General features: G+C 35.3%; 1 protein-coding gene across 3 annotated transcripts in view; it reads right to left on the bottom strand.

Annotated features, from left to right (window-relative positions):
• LOC128858912 (dynein light chain 1, cytoplasmic) overlaps positions 1-12,048 on the bottom strand; it is a 55,005-nt gene extending 42,957 nt beyond the window's left edge. The window contains exon 1 of one of the 3 annotated variants that reach the window (XM_054095489.1): positions 11,947-12,048. The gene's annotated coding sequence lies outside the window, so the exon portion shown is untranslated. Of the gene's footprint in view, positions 1-8,323; positions 8,702-11,946 lie in introns of those variants that run through there. The other 2 variants (XM_054095488.1, XM_054095487.1) reach the window with 2 other exon arrangements.
• Between the last annotated feature and the right edge of the window lie 1,639 nt (positions 12,049-13,687).

Raw genomic sequence — 13,687 nt, 5'->3', positions numbered from 1 at the left:
GAATTTATTAGGCTATAAAACTGCATACCCAATTTTTTTCAAAATAAAAAGTTTTTAAATTTTATGGGAATTCGGTGCTTTGTTTTTAATTTTGATCAAAGTTTGACGCTGCTTTTTATGTTGTTGTTGTTGTAGCGGTATACTTTAACTGTATTTTTATAAAAAAAATTTTAAAATTAAATTTAAAAAAGAGGTTGTCTGTAAAGTCGGTTTACTGACGATAGTTTAACGTGACAACGTCATAAGAAAATATTGATGGAATGGTTGCAATTTTTAAAACAAAATATTAATTTTATTTGTTTGATAGATATTTTGTATGGATATAGAGGAGGTAAATGGAATTGCAATGGAATAGGTCAAGTTACATTTACACAAACGTGAAAAATGACGAAGCATTTATCAAATTCATGAAAGATATCTTCAATTTCGATTGTGCATCAGACGTTAATAAGTCAACAACACTAAGAGGCACCATCATCGATTTGCCTTTTTCAAGACACTTTACACTCGAAACACTCCCTTTCATTTCCTACTTTTTCTATCATCGTCCTATTCTCAACAGAGAAATGGTTCATTACCATGCACACAGGGAGAAGGCATATGCAAATACAAGTATGTGAATTTATATACCTACATATGCGCATATACATACATATATATGCTCACTCAAGTAATATAGGACAGAGCCAGATGTCGAACGTTGCCGAACGCGGGGGCCGATTGTGCTCTTTGTCGTTCGTTCCGCGCTCTCGCTTGCAGTTCAAGCACATTAGCTTACATTTGCTTGCGTACGGAATAGATTCGTATATTTGATATGTTCATATGATTTGAATCAAGGTGGATTTAATAAGGTGACAGCATTCACCCAGCTGAATTTTTCGCCGTAGGTATGGCTTACGTCAAAATGATATGCTTTGTTTGTATGTATTGGTATGTTTACATTCGTATGCTTACATTTACTTGCTGATTTTGGCATGATGCTTGCACCAAACGCAACAACAAATACATGTAGGGTTTTACTTATATGTGTTTGCTGTCACCTGTAATAAATTCGCCTTGATTTGTATGCATCTTTGCATATAGATTTGTTCTTTTTGAAAATTGCGCGAAATTGTATATGTATATGCATGTTTATATACATATGTATATTAGTATACAACATATCTTATAAGGTATGTGGTAAATATTACCATACATTTTTTCCTTCATATATAATAAAAAAATTAATAATAATAACATTAAAACAACAGGTATTATTAACAAACTTGGTTTTATTTTAAATTCTTCAAGTAAATCAAATTAATAATAATCAATAAGAAGGCATATGCAAATACAAATACGTGAATTTATATATGTACATATGCGCATATACATACATATATACGCTCACTTAAGTAGGAGAGAGCAAGATGTCGAACGTTGCCGTTCGTTTGCTTTGTTTGCTTTGTCGTTCGTTCCGCGCTTTCGCTTGCAGTTCATTCAAGGTAACGGCAATGAGCAAGGTAACGACACATTTTTTCGTGCGTGCAGCCGGCTAAATCGAATTATAAGACGTTATCACGTCAAAAATGAGTTACAGTATTCGTAGCAACCACCTTACACAAAAAACTAATTCCCAATCATCTTCCATACTGATCTACCTACAAAAACAACCTTTACTCAAATACAGTTCTTATATTCTCTCGATATTCTATACTTTTCGGTCCTGTTCGTTCTATTCGTTGTTGCCAAACAGAGAAATTACTGTTACTGTTACATTCTCTATTAAAAATAAGCGACTCACTGTTAACAGACACATAAATTTACCCCCTGCAAAAATTTCAAACGCCCCTTACGATGTTTTCCCCTGAATAATCCAATGTACACTCGTAACGTGGAGTATGAACTTTTGTATTTGGTTGAGACATAAGTTGCGTTACAACTTCAAATTAGTGCTAGAATTTTAAAGAGCGGGTTCTTAGATTTCATTGTAATTTAAAATGTTTTTATTAATTAATAAGGTTTCTATGAACTTAAAAAAAATTTCAAATATATAGCACTTTGCTTAAACGCTCTGGTCACTGCTCTATAGCGGACTTCTTTAAGATTCTCCAATTTTTTGATAGCCCATACCACAATGTTTACGCCATAGTACGCCACACAAAAGCTTTGCAAAGTAACCATTTAGAAAACTTTGATGTTGACAATACAAAAAAAACTTGAAGAATACTTGAAGAATAAATGCCCGCAATTGAATTATCGAATAAAAGAGCAACAACAATGATTATTCACAACACTCCAACAACAATAAAAGCGAATCAATTTAGCCGCAAAGATCAAGCTAAAATGTCAAAAGCACAACGCAAACAAGCACACATACAATCAACTAGATGATCAACCAAAATTACAACAAACAACACAGTGACAGTTATGAATCGCTAAACCTTCACATACCCGCCCACAGATATATGTACAGTGGCCGCCTGGCGTCGTTTCCTTGCACGTTTGGGAATTTGTTGTTAAAATTTTAAATTGCTCTTTATAAACAGATGACACATGAAACTCGCTAGATAGGCGACGTTGGGGCAGGTTAAGTAGGTAAAAAATGAAATATAGAAAATATGTAAATAATGTAAACAAATAAGAAAAGTAAAAGTGATGCGATTACATTAAAAAAAAAAATACAAAATGGGCTTTTCTAAAATGCAATTATTATGCAATTGAGAAATAAAATAAATGTACACACACGGGTATTTATGTATGCATACACATACATACATATGCATGTGTATATCTACATTTTGTTTATGAATGAATGAATGAATAAATGAAAGTGAAATCGTACGTGAAGATAATTGAAGCGATGGGCAAAATTTATAAAAGAAATATAATTTGAAACAAAAAGCGTACTAAATCGCCCTACATATTTCAGTATGTCTGTGATTATGTACAACATTTTTTCTCAGACATACGTTTTAAAAAACTTTCATTACAATTACAGTGTTAAGCGGAAAAATTGCAGTGACATAAAAATATTCATGCACAATGTTATGTTTTTTATTTTTTCCATGGATATTCACGTGAAATGGCTGTCAAAGTCCATACAAATTGCATAGCCGTGAAATATGCGTGAAATTTCGTACGTATCTCACGGCAAAGTGGGATTCAATTTACGCCGAGAAATCACCGCGCAACATGATGCTAGCAACATTTTATTTAAAATTGAGCGAAAACTGACCGTTCATTTGCGAGTGAAGTGTCTGAATGTGAATACTCCGAAGAATGGCATTTTTAAATAAATATTTTTAGTAAATCTTTTCTATGTTTTTTTTTGTGTCATTAATTTGTTTAAAAACACATTTCTTACCAAAATGAGTCAATTGCTTTTGGGGCGATGCTCATAAGTTTGACGTTTCTTCTCATTAGACAAGCAATGTGGCTAGCAATATTTCATAGCATGCCAAAATGCATGTTGCTGGCGAAATTCTCTTGTTGTGAAATTAGTACTAGCCTTTAGATGGTATTTTGTTGCAATGTTTTGCAACATGTTACTGAGCACTTGGCGAGAGGCGAAATGATATTTGCTTAAATAAAGACAGTTGGCAACTCAAACTGCACTATTTACAGACATCAAAATTGCACTTCATTTTGTTTGCATGCGCTTTTTAATTTTTATGAGCACATGAAAATAAAATATGTATGTACAAGTCAATTTATGAAGATCGTCTAGTCTGAAAATGTGAAAATCCCGCAACAATGACAACAATTATTTTTAAACAATCGCAAATTGATTGTAGATACTAAAAAACGTGAAAGTATGTGTGAATGTGAATAAAACGAGAGCTAGCTGATCTTGCATTTAGCAGCAGTTTTCGCAGGAACGACCTGTATGTAAATATTTGCATATATCCAGTCAAAGCGAGAATGATAGAAGACAAGATTGCGCCTTCCGAACTATGTGTACTTTTATGTATATGTATTATGTACACCGTGCAGCCAAAGGTTGTCACCCTAGCAGCACGCCACATTTCTATATGCTGTTAGTGAATACAGTAACTGAAATCTTGCATTTAGCAGCAGTTTTCGCAGGAACGACCTGTATGTAAATATTTGCATATATCCAGTCAAAGCGAGAATGATAGAAGACAAGATTGCGCCTTCCGAACTATGTGTACTTTTATGTATATGTATTATGTACACCGTGCAGCCAAAAGGTTGTCACCCTAGCAGCACGCCACATTTCTATATGCTGTTAGTGAATACAGTAACTGAAGTCCGAGTGCGAGAGCACTTCGCCATTTTTGTTAACTAGAAAATTGTATTTTAGGGCATGGGGCTGATATTACCTGCTGGCATTGGCAACACAAAAGTGACAAACATGCCTTTTTAAGAGAAACTCTGAAAGTAAATATATCTCACAATATTTGAGCAGATTCTGCAATCCCCTTCGGGCAGAATTTTATTGAAATTGTCTGGCAATTACATGAAAGTTCACTCAGAACTGAATTACAGAACACTTCCGACTGTTTTTTTTTTTAAATATTGTTAAACAAAACATTTTTAATGCAAAGTTTTCGACCTGAGTGAAAATGTATTCCTAAAATTCACAGTTAATTGCTCAAAAAACTATACACTGATCAAAATAGTTTTTCATCGTCATTTCCCAAAGCTTGATTTCTTTATTTCGATTTATAATCATACACGTCTGGGGAGACACAACCTTTTAATGAATAGGTAAAGCTGATAGAATCGATTTTATGCTAATTGTACTGAGTATTATGAAGTTTAAATGGTAACAGAGACGGTAAAAGTAACAGTAATGCAATTGCAAATATGTGTGTATATAAAAACAAGTGAGTTTTTCTCCGAAATACTTTTTTCACTGATTGTGAGGGCTAACCTTTTTCGCGCTATGAAAATGCCAATAGGCAAAAGGTGCGCTTACAAAAACAATAAAACATTTTCCCATAGCATCCAGTCAGATAATAACCAGTATTCGAACAAAAGTATATATGTAAGTATATATGAATTCATAAATAACGTAATAAAAAAACAGAAAATATGAGACTTAAAAAAAAAAAAAGAAAAATCAAAACAAAAGCGCGCCGTAGCAGACAGTTTTTAGCGCCCTCATTTTCTGACAGCTTTTTATTGTTTTTGCTTAACTTTTTTCTTGCATACCGCTGTTGCCTTGTTGCATTCGCCTGCACTCAACTATGAAATGTCAGTTAATTATAGTGCGAAATTTCTCAAAATTGTTTTTCTACAATTTTTTTATAGCAATTTCCTTTTTGCGCTATGCATGTGTCTACTTGAGGATCTGTGTATGTATGTACACAAGATTGCATGATGCAATGTAGTGTTCAAACGGTGCAGGCTACTATGGATTTTACTGCCGTCGTGGACATCATGAATTATGTTTGAAGTTATTTGGTATGCCTTAAAAATTCATAGGTTTAACATATTTGTAGGCGCCGCCGTTGCCTAAATGTAAAGATGTTTGCTATAGAATTCAAATTTATCTGTGTTTACTTCACTAGTCTAATTTCTGCCTAAAACTTGGGTAAAGTTAAGCTAGTCAAATATTCCTGCAAAATCTCCGCACTGACCTTGATTTCATTAACAAAAATTTGCATGGACCAACGTTACCATAAATAGCAGCAGTGCGCTTGTTCGTGGGAGTATCCGACTATGGGAAAATGTAGCTTCGTAACATAACCACCCACATGGCTGCTAAAAAGGTTCCAAAATAATGTTAGCCCATTAGCATCAATGCATATATATTAGTTACTATTTTTGAACATGAAATAATGAAAAAGAATATTTTTAAGCTAGATACGTGCATATGTATGTGTATGAGTGGTAATATAGTGCATAATTGTAGCCGCATAAAGGAATACTAGCACCAGTTTGTGGTAGCAATGTAAGTGCGCCGCTTCACGATCAATGCAGCCTCCGAAAGCAAAGTAAAAAAAAAAAAAATGCCGCTGAAGCAATACGCAAACGTTCCAGCCGCAAAAACAAAAAATTAACAGACAAATATACGAATTGGTGAAACGACAAGTAAAGCAAGCGAAACCATAAATTTGGTTAACAAATTTTTGCCTATATCCAAATATTACCAATTTGGTTAATAAGCATTTATTTAGGCTGGAGTTTAGAACAGTGCCGATCTTGGAATTTCTGGCAAACTATAATGTTTTTTTTAATGAAACTTGGTGGAGATGTTAGTGAGGTGTTAAGGAACACTCTTTATAACTTTAAATTAATCGGGAAATAATAATTTTTTAATTATTTACATTCAAAATGCCCTTGGGAACATCAGTATAATTTGCCACATTACGCTCTATATTTTTTAACATTTCACTATAAATCACCAAATATACACTCACACGCGTGTTTGTACCGATTTTTATGCTAATATTCTAATTATATCTATTAAAATTAAATGCAAATTCATTTGCCTATGCAATCACATTCCAATTTTAAGCGCGAACAAGAAGAAGATTGGAATTACAACAGTATGGTGTTGCCGGATGCCTGCAAATGAAAACAAAAATTAAGTACTTGAGTTTAGTGTTAATGATGGGAATGGGGGTTATTGTGCCTGCTTACTACATACACGCATATGACGTTTTAATTTTGGGTTCAATGGTTTTAACACGGAAAGGAGTTTTACGCAAAAATACTGTGGATTGCGTAGCCGGAGTTGGACTGATGAGGGTTATTTTTTTGAAGCGCGGCCGAAGGCCGCCCACGCGAAAAGGAGTTCTACGCAAAAATACTGTGGATTGCGTAGCCGGAGTTGGACTGATGAGGGTTATTTTTTTGAAGCGCGGCCGAAGGCCGCCCACGCGAAAAGGAGTTCTACGCAAAAATACTGTGGATTGCGTAGCCGGAGTTGGACTGATGAGGGTTATTTTTTTGAAGCGCGGCCGAAGGCCGCCCACGCGAAAAGGAGTTCTACGCAAAAATACTGTGGATTGCGTAGCCGGAGTTGGACTGATGAGGGTAACAAATTTACAAAAACCCTCCTAGTCGACGCTCCTGTAAAATTCAAAGGAACCTGCGTATGTATACGCGATAAAGAGTTCCACGCAAAAATACTGTGTTAATTAATTTAATTTAATTTTAATTACTTTATTATTTTTTGTGATACGCTTAATATCATTGTTTTTAAGTTTAAATGAGTTGTATGTTTTTATTTTCAAATTCATTTCTCAACTTTAAATTACAGCAAAAAATACTGCAGTTTTACAATGAACCTTCCACTGAACATCCCTGCGTGCGAACTTCGCTTTCATTTCAGGTGTATGGCAACACCAACTTTTCGCTAAATTATAGAACTTTAACATTAAATTACTTAAAAACTATAAGCCTCCGGCAGGTTCTGTTTTCAGTTTTAAGATGAGGATACACCCCTCTATCACCCCCTTTTTACCGTTTTTTCCAAAGCGATCGGCACTATACTAAATTCTAGCCTTTATTTAAACTAAATATTACGTCAGTATAAAAAAATGTCGGCAATTCGAGAATCTATAGTCAATGCTTAAACAAAACAACTAGTACCACACAAACGCACATCAACAATTTCCAAAGCATATTGCCGCAGTCCATTTAAAGCTAAAGTTTTTGAACAGCCAAAAAAATACTTGAATTAGCATTTTTTGCTATTTTTTTTTTTTTTTTTAATTTGCCACTTTGCTTCCGCTAGGCGAGTTTAGACGAAACAAAACTGGATTCTGCCTACATTTTAACTTCCATGTGTTTCTCACATTGCTCCATGACTTGAATGAGTTATTCGACAGTTAAAAAAAAAGTATTAGGCAATAATTACAAAACGTGATTACACATGCATCGTATTCCGCAAATTATTTATCGATCACGTTCATTGATCATAATTATCTTGTAATGCAGTCACATACAAATTTTTTCTAGCGCCATTAAGATCCTCGAAGTTTCAGTTCCATTTTGCTGCTAATTATGAAATCACAGGTATTATTGCTGGTCAAATATTTTGCAAAAATCTATAGAGCACCACCACTTGCTGGTTAGGTGCCTGACCGTGTATGCCTCTCCTCCCCCAGCCCAAACAACAGGCCACATTCGTAACAAAGCCTGTTGGTCAACCAGCACCACCGTCTCGTCTCGTCCTGCGCAAAGATGTAGCAACACCAACAACAAATACTTCGACACCTTCAATGAGTCGCATTGCTGCACCCAACGTCTCCCGCATAAGCGAATATATTCACAATATTTGAACTTTTTTTTTTGAATTTTATTTTATCTTTTTTCAAATTTTCACAGCTTTTCCCTTCAATTTGCTCAGCTAAATTTTACTTACCTGTACAATTTATGCTACTTGTGCTAGCTGCTTTCTGCTGCCAGAGACTATTTTTTTGCTATTTTATTTAGTTTTTCTGCACTTATTTCTCCTAGTTTGGATTTTTCCCCGAAAATTTTAACTATTTTCTTTCACGCACTCGATTAATTTCTCAATGAAAACTATATTTTCTTCAAACGTTTACCGAATTTATTTCAAAAAGCTTCAATATTTCAGGTAAACGAATATGTGTGTAAAACATAGACGAAATGAAAATTCCTTTGATAGGTATTTTTTCAAAATATATTTGGCTATGTAATTTTCACGAAATATTTTCCTCTCATGTATAACGTGTTGTTTGCACGGCTTTTCGCGGTACTCTGCTATTTCGCTACACGGCGAATGGTAAATTGCAGCAGCAAAGAGAGTAAGTGCGGTGTTGTTGTTGGCTTAGAAAGAGTGCGCAAGAGTGGGAGGAAAACTGCTGAGGCAGCTTCTGTCAGGCGGCTTCTATCACCTTCGGGCATTGGGAATTTTCATTGTACGATGTGCGGGGATATTTGCTAAATACCAATCACAATAACGAAACGTGTTATGTTACTGTGAACGAACGGTAAAAATTTACAGAAGCTGGCGCGTTCACAAATGCCGGTGACAAACATTAAATGATTGCAGTTTGTTGAAAATGTTCTCCAATAATCGAGTACAAATATGGGGAAGTAATTTTTATGTAAATATTTCTAATATTACAGATATTTATTTACTATTTTTATTATTTATATTTCTAATATTACAGATATTTATTTACTATTTTTATTATCCTATTTTTTATTTTTTGAAAAAAAGCAGAAAGTGCACAAGTTAATGCTAATCCAAAAAAAAAATATTTGTATGACATTGCAATCAAGTTAAAATAAATAAATATATCTTTTTTGAAACAATTTCTACAAGAACGTTCATTTAAAATGCTAAGAATTTGAAATAACTACAAGGTTTTTCAATACTTTTTTTTTAATAGTCAAATGTCATTACTGTAATTCAAGTCATGCCACCTTTTTGTTTATTATTGTCATTTTATAATACAGACTATCTCCCGAGTAGTTTTCATGAATTCTGAAAAGTTTATTTCCATAATCAGTACTCAGTAAATACTGTTCCTAAGGTTGTTGTTGTTGTTGTAGTAGCATAAACATTTCCCATATACATAAAGGCAATACTGTTGAAGTGACAGTCCTTGGTCGATTATAAGCCCGGTGAGAGCGAGATACGGTACACTAGACAGGGCTAGTTTACTGGGGCGGCAGCCTTTGGTCGGGGAAAATCCGAGTCATTCCGGTTGCCATGGGAATGATAAATCCGATAAAACTGACTGTCGTGGGAACGTCTATTCCCATGGTCTCGAAGCGCTCTCTTTCTTTTTGGTTTCAGCAAGACGGCGCCAGATGTCCTACTCTCCATGAAACTATCAGTTTAAATTAATCTTTACATAATTTTTAAGGGACTGTTTGAAGTCTACGTACGCGTACAAGCCCACAGCTATTGCAGTTTGGAAGCCAAGATCGACCGAACCAGTTTTGACTCCCGTCTTTCGTCATATGCATGAAATAAATTTCCATCACTTATGTGACGAAAAGAAATACCGAGGAAAAAAATCTTCCTTTCTAGCAGTTCTGTTCTTATTTCAATTTACACCATTTAAAAAGGCACAAGGAATGTAATAATAAAAGAGGTTGTCTGTAAAGTCGGTTTACTGACGATAGTTTAACGTGACAACGTCATAAGAAAATATTGATGGAATGGTTGCAATTTTCAAAACAAAATTTTAATTTTATTTGTTTGATAGATATTTTGTATGGATATAGAGGAGGAGGTAAATGGAATTGCAATGGAATAGGTCAAGTTACATTTACACAAACGTGAAAAATGACGAAACATTTATCAAATTCATGAAAGATATCTTCAATTTCGATTGTGCATCAGACGTTAATAAGTCAACAACACTAAGAGGCACCATCATCGATTTGCCTTTTTCAAGACACTTTACACTCGAAACACTCCCTTTCATTTCCTACTTTTTCTATCATCGTCCTATTCTCAACAGAGAAATGGTTCATTACCATGCACACAGGAAGAAGGCATATGCAAATACAAATACGTGAATTTATATATGTACATATGCGCATATACATACATATATACGCTCACTTAAGTAGGAGAGAGCAAGATGGCGAACGTTGCCGTTCGTTTGCTTTCTTCGTTCCGCGCTTTCGCTTGCAGTTCATTCAAGGTAACGGCAATGAGCAAGGCAACGACAAATGAGCAAGGTAACACTAATGAGCAAGGTAACACTAATGAGCAAGGTAACACTAATGAGCAAGGTAACACTAATGAGCAAGGTAACGACAAATAAGCAAGGTAACGACACATTTTTCCGTGCGTGCAGCCGGCTAAATTGAATTACAAGACGGTATCACGTCAAAAATATAGCAAGAAAGAAGAGTTGAAAAGCACTTTTCGCATTTGTGACGTTTTAGGAAGGCGTATTCATTAAAGATGGTGGCACTAGACGAACAACAATGTTCTGTACATTTGATTGTCAAAGCAAAGTATTGGGAAACTAGAAAACAAATAATGAATTCGCTTTGTTTCATTCTGAGCTGACAACCACATCGACACGGCGAAAGAAAAAAAACTCAGCTGATTTACCAACACCACCTTTAATAGATTCGCTTTGCGATTTAGTCTCACAGTTTTATTTCCATATTTCCATACTCTGCTTTCCTATTATCATTCAAATAAATTAGAAACCAAAACTATTTTTATAAAACTTTTATTTTCTAAACCGTAAAGACGTGTAAAATTCAGATTTAAACCTGAAAATATTTAGATTTTAGTCCTTAAATGTTAGCTCCAGGTAAACGAGTATGTATAATTGTGCAAATAGTGGAAGGTTGAGCGCAAGTACCGCCAATTTCTTCTGCCATTCTTTACTTCAAAGAATGAGGCCGTTCCAATATTCACCGTTAGAAGGAACCTAACCAATTTCGAATAAAACCAGTGCATTATTTTAGAGGAGTTTCTGTGCGCTTATGTTCAAGTACCCCCCAATACTTTTGGTCACATAACTATAGGTTATATTTCTTTATTTTTTTAGAAATAGCACAGTTTAAAAATCAACTTTCATTTGAAATATAAAATTGATTTTTAATTATATTTGAATACGTGGTTTTTACGTGCAGTTTCTGCATGTTTGCTATGTTTTAGCATGCGGAATATCACCCGCAGCGCATTTTTCGGTCGTTCACAGTAGGAAATTTACAATTTTCTAATTACACAATTTGAGTGTGTAGAGCATAGTGGTGCTATGTGGCAGCTCTCTGCAGGCTATATATGGAGGTATGTATGTACGCATGTGCTTATATCCTTTAGGTATATAGTTTTACGGTAATTTGTGTACTTCATACATATAAACATGCATTCGTCTTTATAAACGCATATGTGTAAATGTATGTGCAATTAAAAATTCTTACTTATATTAGTGAACTAAAATGCGTATATGGAAATCAAAGATTGATTAAAATATGTACGAGTGTATTAGAGTTCACATCTGTATTTTCTATTCGTTAAAATCGTCACCCACTTACCTTGCTTCCGCTATTGGAGTAAAGGAATTTCTGAAGCTTCTTGGCGCGGTTTTTATGACTACACGTTGCGTTTTATTGTATCTATTTCAGTTTTTTTTTTTGTGTGTTCCTGCTAACTAAATTCCCTAATTTTCTTAAAAAATTTTAAATCGAAGACAATTTTATTCCGTTTTAGCTTAATTTCGCACTTATTTCATTCCAATTTAATTGTTATTTATCACAAATGAAATTGGCGGTTGAAAACATTAACGTCGATTTCGCTGCTGCCACTTCTACTCTTGCTACTGCGGTGTAAGGAATTTTAACTGTTTATAAATCGATAAAACGGCTCGCATTCACATACACAGTTTGGCTTAAAGAGCTCAAACTTCGCTCACTCATTAGTCATCTCTCTTTCTGTTTTGTTGTGAAGGGGGCGTCGAAAAAACACGGCGAAGGGGTCGGCCACTGGCATAAGCAGGAAACTGTTGCCCGGTATAAAAGTCCTTATACTCTCTTTTATTTGCATTTCAGTTATCCTTACATTCGTCGAAGTTGCCGTTAGGGGGCGCTTGAGCCGAAAAATAGAGCATGCGTACTACGATTTTGTCAATGACAAATCATTTTGAAAATCGGTAGTGCTGAGAAGTGATGAATATACCAAAATTTGCGCTTATGAAATGTTTTACAATTGGCATTTAAAGACACTCCATAAAAGTCGAGTTTCATGCTATAACTCTAATGGTAGCAACGCCTGTTGATTGCGTTCAAGATGAATCTATATTTGACATTCAAAAAACCAAATCACAAGAAAAAACAAATCACTATAGCCTTGTCTCTTCAGGGCGATTTGAGTATCTAGGGTAGCACCATTAAAAACAATTACTTTATTTTTCGCGATTTTGACAAGTCTGACGTCAGCTCAGACACGGCGAATTCGAAAGGCGCAATCTGTTTCTTTATCATTCTTGTTTGTCTCTAAATAGTCAAAGACAGTATTTACAATCGATTTTGCCAACTCAGATAGATTCAGTTTCTCAATACACTCGGAGGTCAGTGAGGACTTAATCTCATAGGGTGAAAGAGCCGCCTGACTGCCGTTCAGAAGGGCAATTCGCTCATTCCGCAAATTGTAGTCAAAGTTTATCTCTGCACACCCACAGATGTCATACGTCTCCGCTTGGAAAACTACCTATCGGCACAAAACGCTTGGTTCTGGGGCCATATATTCCGGCGCCTATGCCTTCTGGTGTCTTCGAGTTATCTGTGTACCAATGTAGGGTACACTACTGGAGTTTCCTATCAAATGCAGTTCTACTCCAGCTTAACTTATCCTTCAGTTCAATTCTGAGCTTCTTTTCGAATTTGGTGACTTTAGTAATATCATTTCTGGGTAGCTGGGTAGTAAGTGGGAGCCTCAGCAATTCTATGTTTTTAGATGATATCATCTCTGGGTAGCTTGGTAAGTGGGAGTCTCAGCAATTCCATGTTTTTAGATGATATCACTTTTCAACTCCCAAAGCCTTCCCTGGTAATATTCAACAGGGCACGCTTGACTAATTGCTGAATAACTCTGTGAAGCGGTGTCAGCTCAAGCATCATCTCTATCGCAGCTGTAGGGTAGGTCCGCATCGCCCCCGTGATGCACAGGCATGCTAAGCGCTGAAGCTTAGTTAGTTACTATCGAGAGACTGGATCTAGATGCCCAAGCGACCGCTCCATATGTCACCATTGGTATTATTATCATGTTGTACATCCATCT

This window comes from Anastrepha ludens, chromosome 3 (genome assembly GCF_028408465.1).
Source record: "Anastrepha ludens isolate Willacy chromosome 3, idAnaLude1.1, whole genome shotgun sequence".
NCBI lineage: Eukaryota > Metazoa > Arthropoda > Insecta > Diptera > Tephritidae > Anastrepha > Anastrepha ludens.
Note: the sequence above shows the minus strand (reverse complement) of the source record. Positions and strands in the feature narration are given on the sequence as shown.